General features: G+C 38.0%; 1 protein-coding gene across 1 annotated transcript in view; it reads right to left on the bottom strand.

The window, feature by feature from the left end:
• LOC133331145 (heterogeneous nuclear ribonucleoprotein K-like) overlaps window positions 1-18,565 on the bottom strand; it is a gene marked incomplete at its 3' end in the record, with an annotated part of 83,059 nt that extends 64,494 nt beyond the window's left edge. Inside the window, exon 1 of the mRNA XM_061539540.1 lies at window positions 18,542-18,565. The remainder of the gene's footprint in view (window positions 1-18,541) is intronic.

Here is an 18,565-nt window from a genome sequence, read left to right as displayed (position 1 = left end):
ATTCCTTTTGAGAATATGCATAGAATCACAGTCGATTTATGCATGTCCGTCCATCCATCCGTCTGTCCGTCTGTTGATGTTAAATTGTAAACAAAGTACAGGTCGAATTTATAATCCGAATCGGATGAAATTTGGCACAGCTCATTCATTTGACCCACGGACGAACTCTATTGAATTTGGGAAAAATCGGTTCAGAATTAGATATAGCTCCCATATATATATTCGTCCGATTTATGGTAAATGGTGCACCAAAGGTACTATACACATTTCGATTTGCTCGAAATTTGACATAGCGAACTTAATTAAGTCTAGAATGGCGTGTGCTAAGTTTCGTGAAAATCGGTTCAGATTTAGATATAGCATCCATATATAGTTTCGCCCGATTTTAGGTAAATGCATTAAAGTCCCTATATATCTTTCGATTTGCACGAATTTTGGTATATCCTACTGAATTAAGTCTACAATGACGTATGCTAAGTTTCGGGAAAATCGGTTCAGATTTAGATATAGCTCCCATATATAGTTTCGCCCGATTTTAGTTAAAAGTGCACTAAAGTCCCTATATATCTTTCTATTTGCACGAATTTTGGTATATCCCACTGAATTAAGTCTAGGATGATGTGTGCTATGTTTCGTGAAAATCGATTAAGATATAGATATAGCTCCCATATATAGTTTCACCCGATTTTAGGTAAATGATGCACCGACGTCCGAGAAATCATTCGATTTGCACGAAATTTCGCATACTTAATACTTAACTTAAATCTAGAATGACGTGCGCTAAGTTTCGTGAAAATCAGTTCAGATTTAGATATAGCTCCCATATATAGTTTCGCCCGTTTTTTTGTAAATGGTGCACTAAAGTCCCTATATATCTTTCGATTTGCACGAATTTTGGTATAGCCTACTGAAGTTTGCTTTAAATCGATTTACAAAATTTAGCATAGGTTTCAGAATGACATGTGTAGGGATGGATGTTAGTCGGTTTAGATATAAATAAAGATCACATATTTAAGTTCGTTCAATTTCATATCAATGTTCCTTCAAAAAGGCGACGTCAGTTAGGATACATATGTTGAATATACCCAAAGTGGTGAAGGGTATCATATAGTCCGACTTTACGACTTTCCTTACTGGTTTTAATTCTTCTTGTCCGGAAGATCATGAAAACTAACCTCATGACCTTAACCTTATCATCCTTGGTCCTCAAAACTTTCGAAAGATTGATCGACCTGGAGATTAGGAGTCGTGTAGACACCACCTCTCTTAGCAATTCGCAGCATGCATATATAAAAGGCAAGTCTGTGGAATCTGCACAGCATTAGGTGGTAAGTTATGAAACCCTTACTTGTTGGATAAAGAAAATCCTAAATAGCAGAATTATAAATTCAAATGTAAGGGATAAGAAAATCAGGAAAACAATAACAAGAGGTACTCTTCATGGCGGGGTGCTGTCACTGTTGCTATGTCCATTGGTAATCAACATTATACTGATGGAACTGACGGGAAAGAAATCCAAGTCGTAGCTTATGCGAGCGACGTGGTGATATTGATTTCCGGAAATTTTCCGTCAACAATCTCGGAGCTTATGCAAAGAATCTTATCGGCGACGTGACAGCCTTGAAGTAAATCCAGCAAAGACAGAACTGGTAATGTTCACTAGGACACGTAAGCTCGGCGTCTTTGCTCCACCAACACTGGATGGAGTGCAGCTTCATCTGTCACCCGAAGCAAAATACCTTGGCACACTCCTGGACTGTCAATTACGATGAAATAGGAAAGCCGAGGAACGGGCGAGGGCAGATTGCACTCTATGCATGCAAGAAATCCATTGGGAAAAGCTGGGGGCTAAAGCCATCGACTATACTCTGGTTGTTATTGGGCTGAGGTGACAGGCGTTGGCCGAGAAATACTCGGTCGTTTCGGATTGTGGACCCCTCTGTCGTGGAAACACTGGTTGTATAACACGGTGGTAAGTCCCATCCTTTCCTATGGTTCTCTTTTTTGGTGGCACTGCTTGCGCCAAAAGTCGACATCCAGCAAACTAGACAACATACAAAGAACCGCCTCGATTCTAAAAACTGGAGCCTCGAGAAGCTCCCCACAATCAGCTCCGAACGCAATGCTGAACATAAGGCCTCTGTGTCTCAGCATTAAGTGTCAAGCAGCGCGTAGTGCCCTAAGGCTGCATGAACAAAATCTATGGCGAAATTGTACCTACGGACCTGGATGTATCCTGAACGAACTAGGTATGACGTAGGACCAAAGCGTAAAACTAAGCGACTATCACCAGCCCTGAGATTTGGCCATATAGATGTCGTTATCCCTAGTAGAGACCGGACTGGAACCGTAGCAACCCTCCTCTGGACGGCTTTTTATACGGATCCAAGATGGAAGAAGGTGCAAGGGTTGACGTCTACTGTGAATGGCTGGGCCTTGAGCTTACCTACAAGCTGAACTGAAGTGTTTTTCAAGCTGAAATCTTCGCCATTTGGAAGTCAGCGGAATTGATAAAAAGTCTGGATGCAGAGATCGTTGAACCGGTGACTATCTTTGTGGATAGTGAGGCGGCTCTTAAAGCCAACAAATCTTGTTATATCAAATGTGAAGTCCTCCTCGAGGGTAGAGCAGTTTTGGTAGAACTCACTTAAAGCTATCGGCTGTGTTGTGTATCAGGACACCGTGACATCATGGTTAATGAAAAAGCAGACGAATTAACTAGACGAGGATCTCAATCTACAGATCTAGCAATCGATTGCTCAATCAAACCGACAATCTGTCATCTTTTTCGGAACTTTGGAGCTTTCATCGACGATCGAGCCTATGAACTGTGGCACAACGAACCTAGGTGCAATGTGCCAAGATCTATCTGGCCGAATCTGTCAACCAAGAGAACAAACTCATTGTTGAACTTGAGCAAAGCTGAAGTTAGAGTAATGACAGGAGTCATTACTGGTCATTGCAATATCACGACTAGTTGGTGCTCACTTTCCACCGTCTCTAAGCTTCTTTGCATCTATGGAACCTGCTTTAATCTACAACGTCATTAGAAACCTAAAGTGGTTAAGAAAGTGCAAATTTAGCACGTAATATCTTTTTCTGTTCAATTTCATTAGCTTCTTATTCTTTGTTTCCGAAGTTTTCTCAGCAAAAGCTGTGTAAATTCTGTGTAATGGAAAATCGCTTATTTTGGAACAAAAATCACGCTGGAAAATAGGGAAGATATTTGCCGAATGGATGTATCCTAGTTCATACAAAAACTATGTAGGTCCAGAATAACGTGATAAATTTTGGAACCGATTGGAGTTGGATTGGATTGGAGTTATCGTGCCCGTCCCAATCGTAAAAGCTGACACAATAAATTGGCTATAGGTTAGGTTAGATTAAAGGACGTACAAAACTAAGGATCTTCTTGGGGTCTTTTTCGGAGAAGAATGCTAGATTATCAATTTCATATTTGACAAACTGTCTTTGTCTTCTGCCATTGAGCGATGGACACCTTCAGAGTATATGATAAATAGTTTCCAGCTCCTCCTCATCCTCACATAGACGGCAATAATCCACTCCATTAATGTCCCATTTGGAAGTGAGAGATCTAAACCAGCAGTGACCTGTTATGATGCCCACAATGATTTCTCTGATTATCTCCTTCTTACTAAGCGACAGCAGCGAAGTAGTTCTACGACCTGAGAATTCTGGCCAGATGGTTTTTGAAATCCTGTTTCCTGGTTCTGTTGACTATCTGTTACCGATTACCTTGCAATAGCTCATATGGATTTTGCCAATAAGAGGGAGGTTGTACAAATCACTCAATCAGTAGATTGGACGACTGCGAACCCCTCGAGCAAGCTCATCGGCTATCTCATTCCCTTCTATGTTACTATATCCTGAAACCCTGGAACTTAATTTAACTATCCTTCGTATTCCGTGAAGAGCATCTTTGCAGTCACGTACCGATTTTGAGTTAATAGTACAAGACCTAGGGGCCACCTGATTATCGAAATATATTTTCATCGGTCCTATATTATCGGAAGAAGGTGTGATAACTATCTCAGCCACTTTCGTGATTGCTAGGATTTCTGACTGAAAAACGCTGCAAAGATCGTTAAATTTATATGAGTTATATAAAATCGGCTATATCTTCATCTTGATTTTTTGGAACCGAAAAGGGAGTTCCCCCCGTAATGCGAATCTGTCAACATACAAATATTGCAAATATTCGCAAATGGTTAACAAAAACTTAAAAATTATTGCACATCCGAACTATGATAACAAAAAAATGAATAAAATTTCAATATTTTTGAAGATATAATCCCAAATGATTAATTGCAATGGACTGGTTTGACAGTCAGTCACTCAGCCGGTCAACAAACAATTCATTCAAGTCAACAACAACAACAAAAAGCTATAAGTTAAAATTTTAAAGCTGCCAATGACAGACCATAAAAGTTATGTTTAAATGGTTATGACATGGCTGACATCGGCATTCTTGTTGTTGTTATGCGTATTTAAATACAGATTTCTTGTTGTTGTTGGTTTTTATGATACCATTTAGCACTAACACGACGACTCGTTGGTGGTGATTTCGGTGTTGGTCCATGTCATTATATTGTCACCTATGTATGCCTCCTCGCTCGTTGTATGTCAGTGTCGCAGCAGAGAGTTAGATGCGGCCCGCCGCAATGCTTAAAAACAAACATTTCTATGTTAATTTGTTTCGAGCGCTATTTCTTTGGTTCGCTTTGGTTCTTCGCGCATTTCATTTACATTCATTTGTATAAATAGAAAAAAAGAAGATTGGATCGGGGCAGAAGAAAAGAAGAAGCGGCATGTTGGACAAACTTTGCACTGTTTACATAGTATATGTATAATATATAGATACATAGGGGAGAGGGGGGCACCTTTGAACGTGGGGCACCTTTGAACAGCGCTCATAAAATCTTGGTTTAATATTTTTCCGACCCGCAACCACATTTTTGTATATGACAATCTTGTTCTCTATATGCGTAAACCACTTTGGCTTGCTTTTTCAGTTGTCGAAAAATTGTGCATGGGTGACCATGTTTTCTCAGTGTCATTGTAAACTTTTATTCATTTGGTTGTAAGGGCGCAGGAAGAATTCTGTGATAGTTTTCTTTCGTCAAACAAATGTTTTGCATTCCAACAATCATTTCAAACATAACTAATGCAATTTCTTTCATATATATTTATTACAAAAAAAAGTTATTTTAAATTTCCGTAAAATGCCATGGGTGGGGCACCTTTGAACATGCCCATTAAACTCGAGTAAAAAAACGGAGTTTTTAACTTTTGGCTTCGATTTCTCAAAATTTCAAATGGGCTAATAAGATTTCGAAATTAACTGTATTTTTCACCATATTAATTTGTATTTTTAAGTCATTTTATGTTTTAATAACTTTTGATCTAAATTTTTTACATTTTGAACATTTTTTATATATTTTTTAATGAATTAATGCATTTCTGATATGTATGAATAAAATACATACATATGTGAACATAAACACTGCAAAAAACCATGTCGTTCAAAAATGCCAAGCCCTGTTCAAAGGTGCCCCCTGGGGGGGCAGTTTTGAACACTTTGAGTTCGTCCATTAAAACAGTAATAAAATATATTTATCAAGCTTATAGTATGTCATATGTGTATTCATTTTAAAGGTTACATATGTACCTATTAGTTAAAATTTATAAGAAACCAAAAATGATAAAATAAAAAATTTTATAAGGCTTGAAAGCAAAAAGTGTTCAATGGTGCCCCCCTCTCCCCTATATATGTATGTATGTGTAGTGTAAATATTTACCCCAAAATGTTTTCTGAGAAATAATACATTCATTCGGCTTACCTGTAATGAGAATAGAAAAAAATAAAGAGAATATTTAATTGTTAGAAATAATTTTTAAAAATTGTTAATTTTAAATGGGGGAAAATGATGGCAAAAATTTGGAAAAAAATATTTGTATTTAGAAATGTAAACACAAATGTTCAAGTCGTGAAAAAAACACTTCAGAACATAAAATTTGAAGAAGAGTTTCTAAATACTTGGTACAGTTTATCCAAATGTCGGAATCCAAATATCGGAAATAAAATCAAACTTCGGGTGCCGTCAAAAAGACCTTGTTGGCCTCTTATAATCGAAATGTAAGTGAAGAACATTGGAAGAATATTCAGACCTGCCAGAATGTCTTCCTGAGAACTGCAATAAGGAGAAGATGACCTTGCTGGCCTCTTATAATCGAAATGTAAATGATACACATTGGAGGAATATTAAGACCTGTCCAGATACATCCCTGAGAACTGCAACAAGGTGTCAATCAAATATTGTCGATCATCACCACTGCCATTCCATCTATAACAGCAGGGGAGAAGCAGATGCATAGACAGACAACAGTAGTCTTAAAACTGCTAAGGATGGTGCAGTCTAAAAAATCGGAATTAAGTTCGATCTTTCCAAAACGACATTGTAGAGTTAACGCCTAGGCTTCCCTTGTATTTGAGGTAAAAATTAATTATATACCATCTACTTTGCCTTAAGTATATGTAAAATATCGACAGATTGTTGTCTTGGTACCCTAAACTAACTAACTAACTTGGTACCCTGAACTAAACTTGCACAGCTTTAACAACCGACTCTTCTTTTGATCCTTCCAATCCCATTAAATATACATTAACGCGAGCCTTGATAGACAGACAGAAATCGATTGTTTCCGTCACACAAGAAAGAATATATCGACACTCCTCTGGGATGATTGGCCCTTTGACGGATGAGAATGACGCCATGAATACCTCCTCTGTGGTCAATACAACGTAGATTCAGACAACTCCACCAAATCAAAGTGAATCATCAAAAGTGGTGCGAGAGGACGTCAATCTTGATGAAGATGTGATGTGTCACCAAGGCAGCTTCTCCTTAAAATTTCAAATGAAAAATATATTATTGTGTGAGCATCCAATTGATTCCTAAACTTCAAACGAGTTTTTCTCAAAACGGTGTTTTTACAGAATCCGAATCCAATCCGTTCCAAATTTTAACACGTTTTTTAGGATCTTTAGGATAAATCCAATCAGTGAATATCTTCCCTATTTTGCAGCTTGGTTTTTGATCGAAAATAGATAATTTTCACATTTTCAGGTTCGTAATTTTGCTAATTTTCGATCGAAAAAAAAAAATTGTAGTTCATATCAGACTCTTTCTAATTGAGAATTTTGAGATTCGGTTGTTCCAGTATTGACAATCATTACTGACAACAGCCCACTTCGGTTTTAATAACTTTTTCAATGGTATGGTATAAGCCGACAAAAATAATTACTGGAGAGCAATTAACTTCGGCGGTCGGTTCATTGAGAGAGAACCCCATCAAATCAAAAGAAATCCAAAAATGTATTCGGAAATTCACGGGGAACTACCTTGATAATTTTACAAGTTGAAGACGAAACTTTGTACAAATTGAGACGTATTGGGAGAACAATTCAATAGGTACAAGAGTGAAATTAAGAAGGCTAAACGTGAGTCTTGGGGGTTCATCGAAGGATTCAACGAAGCGGCCAGATTTCGCAGAGTAATATCTAAAAATAAGCCACCCAAAACTGGTATGGGCAATAAATAGCTTTCAACTCTATAAATTCCCAGGCCCAGATGGCATAATACCGGCCATGCTGCAACATGCCGATGAACGAGTATTAGTCATTCTGTTGGGTATTTTTAGAGCTTGTCTGATTTGTCTATGGAAAAAATCTAACGGTGACCTTCATCCCGAAGCCGAGTCATAAACTACCTAAGAACTATAGGCCAATTAGCCTCTCTTCGTTTCGACGTAAGACTTAAGAAAAGTTACTAGACTCTGAAATTAGGAATGCTATCAACCCCAATAAAATTAGCAAATCCCATCATGACTGCATCAAAGGCAAATCAGTGGATACTGCTTTACATGAGGTGGTTAGACGTATCGAGAATAATATAGAGACCTCCGCTTACACATTGGCTGCGTTCCTCGACATTGAAGGGGCCTTTAACAATGTGAAGCTGGAGGCTATCCATTCTACTCTCGATTGTTCAGGTATCCCCTCCATCTTAACGGATTGATTTGATACAAAGCTTAATTATCAATTCGTCCATGGGAGAGAGTTCCGTGAGGAAATCTGTCAACAGAGGCACACCAGAAGGAGGAGTATTATCTGCTCTTCTATGACTTCTGGTGATAAATGAGATATAGATGAAGTTCGACCCTCCTTTAAATATATGTTGTAGCCTATGCTTATAGTGTAGGTTTGCTAGTAGGTGGGAAATTTTTGCCGACTGTTTCTGATATCATGCAGGATACCCTTTCAACTCTGTCGAAATGGGCCAATGGTATTACGGTAAACCCCACGAAAACAGAAATGGTACTATTCACTAGGAAACGAAATACCCTAATTTCCGTAAAGTCCTTTGCCACAAGCTAACGTGAAAAAGGAATGTTGAGGAACGCACTAAGAAAGGTCTAATAGCACTCTGCTCCCACAAGAACTCTATAGGTTGTAAGAGTTGGGGTTGTACTCCCCATTCTTACATATGGTTGGCTTGTATGGATATTTTGGTTAAATTCCAGGCTGCAAGATGTACCCTGAGGGAAACGGGTGCTTGGAAGTCGCTGAACTTTGGTCATGCTACTATCCTAAACACAGCGTCAGTTTGTGACCTCCTAGAGAGATATGTTCATATCATTGACTACACTCCCTCTCATAACGACTTTAACGACATTAGAGTAGGGTTTCCTAGTAGGGAATCCTGGACAAGTGGCTTCTTACCTCTGGCGATATTTACAGACAGGTCGAATATGAAGGATGGTGTTTACTGCAAGGAACTAGCCATCTGAAACTCATATCAACTTTATGATCTTTGTAACTTTTTTCAGGCAGAAATCTAGCAATCACGAAAGCGACTGAGATAGCCAAGCACTTAGTGTCGGTAACATAGGACCGGTGACTATATATGTCGATAGTCAGGCGGCCCTTAAGGCACTTAATTCGTGTACTATTAAATCAAATGTGGTTCGTGCAAGGATGCTCTACTTGACATACGACAGATAGTTTAATTATGGTGGGTTAGGCGGTTCACAGTCGTCCAATCTTCCGATTGAGATATTTGTATAACCGCCTATTGACTACCTAATTGGCAGAATCCGTTTGAACTATTGCGAGGTAGTCGGCAACAGATGGTCATTCGAACCTGGATGCAGGATTTTCGAAAACCGTTTGGCCAGAATTTTCTAGCCATAGAACTTCTTCGCTGTTGTCCCATAACAAGAGAGAGTGGGGATCATAACAGGTCACTGCAAGATTAGATCTCTCACCTCAAAATGGGACATCAACGAACTGGTTTATTATGCTGTCTATGTTTGAACATATCCTCAATATTGAACAATGGAACATATCGCTGAGTGGCGGAAGACACACACATTTGGGCAAATATGAAATTGATAATCTAGCATTCTTCTCCGGAATAGACTTCAAGCGGACCCTAAGCTTTGTTAAGATTTTGACAATCTTTCCTCTCTTCCATTCTCTCTTCTCCTCTCTTTTCAGGTACCAAGTATGATCACAATGGATAAATATCTCTGAGTGAACGTACATCCCATAAGCTAACCTAACCTAAGGGAGTTGAATGTCAATCCTTCAATTATGGAATCTCAAAAATGTAGTACATATTTCCTGTAACCTGCTAACGGAAGAAAATAAAAATCCACTTGCTGGTGGAAGATTAAAACAACAGCAAAGAAACAAGGTGCAAATAACCTCAATTGTGCTTCTGCCATAGAACTTGAACCAGAATTTGTAACTCAACAACAACGAAACAAATAATTTATTCAATTCTAATGAAAACAAAATGAACAACACCATGGTCTTGAGAGTCTATAATTCTCACACTTTTGTTTTGTTTTGATTTTTTTTCGAGTTTACGTGTGTGTTTCGGATTACATTACGTCGATTTTACGTAATAATTTCGCTTTCGATTTACACCCAACAACAACAGCAACGAATTGCTTTTTAATGAAATTCATTCATTCATAGCTTGCCGTCGGTCGGTCGATCGGTAGGTGGGTAGGTTGCCGATGTCTCATGCTTTACTTAGCAATTGAAAAAACGTCGACAACAACAACAAAAAGGAACAATGTGACCGACTGACAGAACACAGACTCCAATTGTAAGTGTATTTCTATATGTAGGTATGTGAGAGTTGACCGCTTAACTGACTGACTGACTAGCAGATAGATAGGCGGACGCGCGAACGATGTTATGTGGAGTTGTTGTTGTTAGGTAGTTATGTAGTGTGGGAAAAATCTGCCAAATATGGAATGCTGTTGTTGGCTTTGTTTATCTTTTGTTTTTTTTGCTTTAATGATGTATTTTTGAAGACCAAACAAGGTAGTACAACACGTCGTAATGGTATGACGATGTATATGATGTAGAACAAAACGAGCACAATAATAATGATAATGGTAGCAGTAGCTAGCTTTCTGGTAGCTGGTAGTAGTAGTTTTGGTAATACAAACACACTTGGCTGGCTTAATGTAACAAATCTTTTAAAAGTCATGAACAAAAAATAAACTACTCAACCAAGCAGCCCAACTACTGCTACTGGTGTGTGTGTGCTTCTGGGCTATGAACAATATACATATAGCTGCTATAGCTTGGAAAATATATTCTACAAATCTCCATCAGTCGGACAGGCAGGCTGTCTGTATCATAGGATGCCATGGCAAACAATGGTTGGCTCATTGTTTGCTGCATTAATCTCACACAGCACAACAGTAGAAAACAATAAGCCAGGCTGGTTGTTGGTGATGCTGCCGCATCCATGATGCATTGTAACCCAACACCATAATGTAGTATTGGAGTGATAAAAAACAAAACAAACAAAGCCAAAAACATAAAACTAGGCAAGTCATGCCACACAGCAGAAAAAAAATTATGGAGAAAAGAATTTGGTTCAATGTCAACAACAAAGCAAGTGTTTGCTTATTTTGGTATCACCCCACAACACCCCAAAACGCTGCAGCTACAGAGAAACAGTACCCAGCACATGCCATCAGAAAAAGAAGAAAAAAATGACATACTACAACCATAAATAATAATAAACAAAAAAACAGCAACAACAAAAATAATAAAGAAAAATCATGAAAACAAAATACAAATTTAGACACCATGAACAAAAAAAAAACAAATTTATGAGATTTTCAGTATTTTTTAACGATTGATGACACACACACATTCATCCTTTATGGATAAAATTCGTGGCAGGTCATGTTTGGGTTATATAGTATAAAGTTTGAAATTCACCAAAATTTTTTTTTTAAATTTTAAGTTCCAGGTGTTGTTGTAACAGTTAATAACTTGTTCTAAGCGAAATTTGGACGCTGCAAAAATTGGGCTACTTGAAAGCTGCAAAAATTGGGCCACTTCGACTGGTCTAACCCAGAGATCCACTGGGCGCAAATCTATTCGCCTGACTGGGCAAGAAAATATGTGATTTGTGTCATGAGGAGTGATGTGACTGCTTGGGCACTGATCGCAGGTGCTTCAACCAGAACTAAGTTGAGCTAGAGTTGTTCTATTGGATTTGGGGAGGCGCTTTCAGAGTCACTGATTGCTGGGGGATGTTCGTTAAGGTCTTTGTTTAGGCAATATCCGTCGACGGCTTGATTCACTGCTCGAGTGTGCAGCTGTTTCAGACCTGCAGCTATTGACGATCGGTTGAGGTCGGATGGTATGGCGTTTTGAATGTCTGGACGGAAGTGTCTGATGTCCTTCCGGGCAGGCCATAAGGAACTGTCTGACAAGCAACACATTATGTTCCTATACTGACAGTATCCTTGTCTCCTCATGAAGATGATCCACGATCGACATCTTGACACATCTGGTAGCAATCCTTAGAGCACTGTTTTGAATCGTTTGAAGGTTGCGCCATTGGGTGTCGCTTAGGAATGAAGTCCAAACGGGGGTGGCATTGCTCAGTACAGAGCCACTAATGGCTTTATACGTCATGATGAGCGTCTCTTTATCCTTTCCCAGGGAGGTAGCTGTCAGAGCTTTCAGGACTTTGTTTTTGCAGAGGAATTTCCCTTTGACATAGGCGGGGTGTTTGGTGAAGTTGAGCAGATTATCAAAAACTACTCCCAGTATTTTGGGATGTTGGACTGTCGGAATCCTCGGTCATCGACTATGATATCTAGCTCTGTCTTAAAAATAATATTCTTTTATATAGAAAAACATGAATACACCCGACTCTCACTATGAAAATGTATGTGTAATGAATACATGGGTGTAAAGTGTGTTACAGAACACCCCGACGTGTGTTCGATACACTTCTGCCGTTGAAGTAAATGCCAGAACATGCCCGATAATTAATTTCCTTTCCTGCATGAATGCTGAAATGGTGGCGGGGTAGTTTTTGATTTTCCTGCTTACGTGGTACTGTCATCTGCGTAAGATACCATTTTAATATCGTGAGGTGACGCAGGAAGCGTCGCAAGATATAGATGAAATAGCAATCCCTCCACGTGGGACTCCCATTTTGATCTTGCGGTATTTAGATATTCGGCCTCTGAACTGTTGTTCAAACAACTGAACAGCTGTTCAAACCATCTAGGTGTTGTTGTCCCCATCGGCTATGAAAACCGACCTAAATACAACCAAGTAATAACCAGGACTCCAGAGTCGATCAATTTTTGGTTATATTCCGACTGAAACCGATTTTTTGAACTTCGGTGTCAAACCCAAATATGCAACCTAGGTTAGGTTGAAGAATGTACGACTGTCATTTACAGCCGTTCACTTAGAGACATTCAGAGTAAAGATTCAAGATTATATTCAAGGCTGATTGTGGTGTGATTCTTATCGCTCTGGTTATCAGGATCGAAGCCCGTCACTGTACTGTACTCATTTTAGCCAGCAGTATCTTCTTGTTGACCCATTGCCACCATATAAGGCAATCATATGTAAGGATGGGGAGTACAACCGTTACATACAGCCAGTTCATGATCTATGGTTTTAGTCACCAACTCTTACTTATAGATCTCTTACAAGAGTAGAGTGCTATTAGACAATTCATGGTGTGTTCCTCAACATTCCCTTTCCACGTTAGTTAGTAGTCAAGGACTGTACCAATGTATTTTGCTTCTAAAGAAAGGGCTAATTTAATCCACCCAAGGATGGCAATCATAAATTATGAATCTCTCTCGTTTCCAAGTGAAGAGTACCATTTCTGTCTTCGTGGGGTTTAACGCCAAGACCATTGGCGTGTGCCCAGTTGGGCAGAGTCGATAATGCGCCCTGCATTATCTTAGAAATAGTCGGCAGAAATTTCCCACTGACTAGCAAGACTATTTTATCGAATTTCAGCTTTATCGCTAGAAGCCATAGTAGAGGACAGGGATGGCCCGTGTAACGAATTTTTAGGTTTTCGACTGTCAAAAAGTTGTAAACGTCGAAAACATCGTATACCTGTATAAAATGTAATAAATGTAGTAAAAGTCATTTATTTCAATATTATCAGCATATACAGCTATTTTCAAGAATATATATTATTTTTACATATATCTGACTGTTTCTTACTGATAAAAATTTCTAAATTTTTTTGAGAAGAAAATTTTGAAATTTTTTTTATTAATTTGAGTAAATCATGCGTAATTTCCAAATAGATTAATGGAAATAGCTATTTTGTCAAAAACCTAATGGATTTGGGTAGGTTTCCGACGTTTCTGACGTATGTATTATACGTCGGAAATGTATGTCATTTACGTCACTGTTTATTACAGGCCATCTCTGGTAGAGGAGATTACTACATCCTCCCTGAGGTGTACCTCTGTTGACAGATTTCCTCACGAAACTCTGTACAAAATGATGAATTGATGATTCTGCTTTCCAGCATTCTGTCAATCCAATCTATTAGGATGGATGGGATACCTGAACTATCGAACTATCGAGAGCAAAATGATAGCTTCCATCCGCACATTGTTGAAGGCTCCATCACTTCATTGTTATGATCAATACAACCAGGGAAGTGGGTTGATGATAAAAGATAAAGAGTCGCTCGGCCGGAGTTTGTTCACGTTTCATCGCTTTGCTTAATACTACCTATAGATTTTCTATGGGTTGATGATAAAAGATAAAGAGTCGCTGGGTTGATGATAAAAGATAAAGAGTCGCTCGGCCGGAGTTTGTTCACGTTTCATCGCTTTGCTTAATACTACCTATAGATTTTTCGATTTTGAGATATTACTTTGCGAAATCTTTCCGCTTCGTTTACTCCTTCGATTGACTCGCTACAGCAAAACCAAGATTCACGTTTAGCCTTCTTGATTTCACTTTTGTACCTATTGAATTGTTCTCTGTACTAAGTTGCTGAGATCTATGTGACCAAGGATTGTGGATGCGGTTTTAGCTTTGAACATATCTCAGTTTGTATTCCGTGGTTTTCGATAAAGTTTCTGTTTTTCTCTGGAGGAAGGAATCTGGAAAAGTATCATAGTATGATTTCAATTCCCCCTATTATGTAGATTCTTATTCCCAATTTCTTCTATGTGGCTGAAAAGTTACGTATTTGGTGTGTATTTTTGTTAACTTCATTTAAATGACCGAAAACACACAAAAATCCGCTACAAAACATGTCATTAAATCTCCAATAAAAATAAAAACACCACAAAAAAGCGTTGCTACTAAAGTGATTTGTATTAGCCAAAATTGGAAATGCTTAGCAATAAATTTAAATTAGCCATAGTGGTGACAAAAACGTGCCGCCGCACCGCCACCTATATACATTGTACATAAATAAATATATATATTTTTTATGATTTTCATATGACAGCAGCTTAATAATGTGCGGGGGTGTGTGAACATTTAGAAGAAGATGAAAAAAAAATACCAAACGATTTATCATCCAAAGAAAAAAATTTAAATTTGGAAATTAGAGCAAATTCTGTGTATTTTTTTAGGTTTAGTATTTTTGAAAGATATTATCGACAGCTATCGATCACATGGTTCGAAAATGCAGAAATTAGTTCAAAGAAGTAGATATTTCGCAAAATAAAAAATAAAATTTAATCTCACTGTACAATTAAATATTTTCAAGATTATGATGTTGAAAAAGTAGTGAATGATCTGTAAAAACTAACCCAGTCTGGTTGAAGCCTAAGACGAAGTCTTGGAGACGTTTAAATGGGGAAATTGAAAGAGTTCGCAAAATCCTATATAAGAATCCCAAATCGATATGCTATTGTAACAGATTGGCTTTTGGTGCAAGTTCCTGCCTAAAAATATCGATGGAAGAAACAAAAGAAAATGGAATGTAAAAAATTGCTGTTTTTTAAATTGCTCTTGGCCCTTTGGGCTAGATTATCGTAGAGGAAAATGAATTCAAATTGGATTGAAATACATTAACTTGCGTTAATGGAATTAGAATTTGAAGAGTAGAGTAGCCGAAGAAATTGTGCCACCTCTATTGGCTTTAGCCACAAGGTTATGGTCAGTTGACTTATTGGCTCAGATGGACAATTAATAGGATTCCCGGGACAATGCGCTATCGATACGTATTGAGAACATAGCTATAGGAAACGCATGATCCCAAATATCCGATTGTCATTATTGTTTGGAGATACCTTAGCCCTTTCCTTAGAAGCAAAATACCTTGGTGCAATCCTCGTCCACAAATTAACGTGGAAAAGGAATGTTAAGGAACGCACGGTTCTACTCTTCATTCTTTCATATGGTTGCCTTGTATGGTGGCAATGGGTCAACAAACAGATATAACCGAGCGCGCACGGTTCTACTCTTCATTCTTTCATATGGTTGCCTTGTATGGTGGCAATGGGTCAACAAGAAGATCCTGATAACCGGAGCGCTAAAAAGCACACCACAAGTCACGTTGAATGCATTCTTGAATCTCCAACCATTAAACATTCTGGTTAAATTCCAAGCGGCAAGATCTGCCTTGAGGCTCTGGGAAATAGATGCGTAGAACGACGCCAGTTTGTGAATTTTTGGAGTGGAGTACCCACATCAGTGATTATACTCTTTCTCATAAGGACTTTAACGACATCAGAGTAGAGTTTCCTAGTAGGGAATCCTGTAAGGAGCCACTAGTCCTTACCTCTTACCGGTCTGTCGATATTTACAGACGGGTCGAAGTTGGAGGAAAGTACTGGTACAGGCGTTTACTGCAAAGAACTAGCAATCTATAAACATGACGATCTTTGCAGCGTTTTTCAAGCAGAAATCCTGGCATAGTCAAAACAATTACTGCCGATAATATAGGATCGGTGGTTATATATGTCCACAGTCAGGCGACCCTTAAGGTTTTAAATCGCGCACTTTTTATTCAAAGGCGGTTCGTGATTGCAAGGTTGCTCTTCATGATATACGACGGTTGCCGGAGGGAGATTCATAGTTGTCCATTGTACCAATTGAGGGATCTCTACAACCGCCCATTGCTTACTTTATTGGCAACATCCGTTTGAGCTACTGCGAGGTAGTCATCATCCGAACCTGGATGCAGGGTTTCAAAAACCATCTGGCCAGAATTCTCTTGCCGTAGTTGGGAGATAAAAATAACTGTGGGGATCATAACAGGTCACTGCAGGATTAGATCTCTCATTTCCAAATGGGACATTAATGGAGTGGGCTAGTGCCGTCTATGTTAGGATGAGAAAGAGCTAGAAACTATTGAACATATACACTGTAGGTGCCCATCGCTAAGCAGAAGACATAGACAGTTCGGCAAAGATGAAATTGATAATCTAGCATTCTTCTCCGGAATAGAGCTCAAGCAGATCCTAAGCTTTGTTAAGATTTGACCTGGCTAAAATAAGCATAATTACAATTCACAGCGGAATTGTATATTTCATTCCCAGTTTGGACTATAGTGGGGATTTTACTATTATCGTCAATGTAAATAAGGGAGACCTGCGAACATCTACCGCTACCTAAATCGGTCTAATTATCTCTCAATCATACATCTTACTATTTCACGAGGTACCGCTAAAGACCAGAATAAACCAGCATATGTGACCGACTGAAAGTTAAAATTCGGTATAGTTTTTTGAGGTCTCACATTATTAAATATTTACTATTTTGTACATCTATATACCAGTGACGTCAATTAAAAAAAAATTAATTTAAGCCAAATTATTTAGTCAGAATATTAATCAGCCTCCGATAATAATTCCAATTCTAATTAAAACAGTAGAACATTTATTGCATATTAAACTAAATATTCTTCTTCTTTAACCGGTATTGTTGGTTATGAACATGTTTGCATGCATTTGTTTCCCTCTTCTTCTTCTTTTCATTTGTATTTATAAGGCATACAGTTTATTTATTTATAGGTGGTATAACAAAATCATTGAATTCTTCTAAAACACAAACAATATAAACATGAATCCAATTGGAATTTTCTTTTTGAAGAAACAACAACAAATTTCCATTTTGAAAAAAAAAACGAAACAAACAACAACACACATTAACAAAGGTTAATGCACCATTCAAATAAGAAGCGTAAAAAAATATGACACGGAGAGAATAATGCGGCCATCTTTTTGCATTGTTTGTTGTTGCACAGATGCCAAAGTCATAGTCGTTGTTCTTGTGGTTGTGTTGTTATTCCTTGTGTTCATACGATGATTTCAGCAAAATGCAACACTGTCATCATCGTTTTGTCCCTAATTCTGCTGGCGCAGGCGTACAAATGCAAACAACAGCAACAAACAACACAAACCAACAGAACAGTACACATCAAAACACAAGAAAAACAACAAAAACAACACACTATGATGACATTTTTCTTATATTTGCAAAAATACTAAACAAATTATGCTATATAAAAAATGTATTATAACAAAAACAACAAAAAACCACTTGAAGCTAATTTGATAAAACAAAAATATGTTGATGGTAAAAGAAGTGCCAAAGAAAAAAAAACAACAATAATAATTGGCGCAAACAAATTTACACTCGCGCACACATATTAAAATAAAGACGCACCTTTATATGTGTGTAAATAAAACGAAACCAAAAAAAATCACAAAACATTAACCACAAAATAAAACAAAAAATCACTCAACCATCCAAAACATAAACGCAAGACGGTTGCCTGTAGTACCGTTGTGCAAACTAACTAAACAGCAGCGGGGGGAACGGATAGCAGAGCAATCAAAAGGGCGAAACAACAGAACAATAAAAAAACTCTTCAAATGCTGTCAAGAAATTAGCATTATGTACACACACACTAACACATATAATTGCAAATAAATAAAAAAAAACTTTTTTTTTCACAAAAACCACAACTATTTCATTTTTTGCACATTTCTGACGCCCTCCTCTTCCCGCTTTATAACAATACAATTTTTCAACAGCCATACATTTAATTATCGATGTTTTGGTCTATAGTTGTAATAGGAGGAAACATGTCATTTAGCATGACTCGAGGCTTTTCATTGCTTGTTATTCTCCATGTCTCCTCTTCACCGTCATCCACCATGTCATCTGCTGTACTCACCTTGTTTTATTGTAAAGTTC

The sequence above is a fragment of the Musca vetustissima genome, unplaced genomic scaffold (assembly GCF_032173495.1).
Source record: "Musca vetustissima isolate MV318-11 ecotype Yass unplaced genomic scaffold, APGP_CSIRO_Mvet_v1 utg480, whole genome shotgun sequence".
In the NCBI taxonomy this organism is placed as follows: Eukaryota; Metazoa; Arthropoda; class Insecta; order Diptera; family Muscidae; genus Musca; species Musca vetustissima.
The sequence above is the reverse complement of the archived record's forward strand: the minus strand, read 5'-3'. Positions and strand labels throughout refer to the sequence as shown.